Source organism: Dipodomys ordii, unplaced genomic scaffold, assembly GCF_000151885.1.
Source record: "Dipodomys ordii isolate 6190 unplaced genomic scaffold, Dord_2.0 Scaffold508, whole genome shotgun sequence".
NCBI classification, from domain to species: Eukaryota; Metazoa; Chordata; class Mammalia; order Rodentia; family Heteromyidae; genus Dipodomys; species Dipodomys ordii.
The window spans coordinates 17,759-19,235 of NW_012267724.1; positions in this window are offsets into that span (position 1 = coordinate 17,759).

Genomic DNA, 1,477 nt, shown 5'->3' on the forward strand with positions numbered 1-1,477 from the left:
AAAATGTAAAGGATTATTGCATTATTTTGAAGAAGAACTTTAGTTAATTTTCAAGTTTTTGCTAACACCAAAACTTAATGACTTTTCTTGGGAGTTTAAAACAACTCATTTATGTTTTTACATGATGACGACAAGCAGAAATTTACTGGTAGAACAAACTCCAGAGTTCATTTCAGGGGTTTCACAGAGCAAGGGCACCTGGGACTGAGGAATGTCTCTCAAGGCCTTCCACTAGGTGCGGCCATGTGGCCTGTCCCCTGACACAGGAGTCAGGTCATGACAGGGGTTGTCCTCTTGAGATGAGAATAGGATCTCACTGGGGCATCCAGATGAACTGGACTGACCCTCCTGGACAAAGTCACAATGCTGACCAGTATCTTAAAAGATAGTTTATTCAATTGACCAGCCAGGGTTAACTCATCTAGGGAATGAGCAGTCCCAAGCTCAAATAGCTCAGGGTTTATAAAGGTAAAAAAAAGCATTCTTTTAGAGCAGATTCAAGCAAGGTGGTGTACAGAAGAACTTAGCAGTTATTTTATTTTACAAGCTCATAAATCACAAACATTCCCGAAACAATTAAAACCGTAAGTACTCCTGTAACAATTTCTTGACCTAAAGCAATGGGGAGTTCCTGGTTTCAGGGCCAGGTATTATGCTTTTTCAAATCTAGTAATTACAGTAGAAGGAACAGCAAGGGGGTAAATATGCCTAGTCCTTTCCTCGTAACTAGTTGTTCCAGTTCAATCCTGCCTTGCATAGTTTGGCCCTATTCTTAAAATTCAATAATTTTGTTCAGTTTCTATTTTCACATTTCACATACTTCATTTTGGCGGGGGGGGGGAGGGGGGGGTCATCACACTGCATTGATTAACTCCCTAAATGGCTTGGATCACCAGCCCCTGAGTAGCCTCTAAGCATACCCTAGAGGGAAAAGTTCTGCTGGTACCTGAGTAAGTCCATTTAAGGTTTGAAATCTTCATAGTAGGGGAGGGTGATGCTCCCACACCCCCTCAGGTGATAGGCACCACTGGATCCCTAGAGATAGGAGTAGCTACTTGACTGATAGGTTACTGAACCTTTCAGTTCAGTGCCTGGGACTGAGTGTCCTGTGACCCATCACCCTGGTGGGGGACACCAGGCCATGTGTATCTCCATGTTCCTGTCCTGTCTCTCATCTCCTGGCTTGTCTCCAGTCATCATGGTGTCCAATTCAGCTATCCATCAGAGAGCTGAATTTTTGTTTTTTTGTTCTTTCCTCTCCAGCCTATTCCCTTGCTGTGTTAAGTGTATTTTTGTATTGCAGACCTTCATTATTCAGTTAGCAGTCTGTAGGCAGTGCATTGTCACAAAAACTCCAAGATTCTACCTCTCAAAAAGTGGTTTCTCTGAATTCTGATAATTTACCTTACAACATCTGAGACCCTTTCTGTAGACTTTTCTTCCAAATAAACCTGTGCTAGTGTTTAAGCTACCTCTT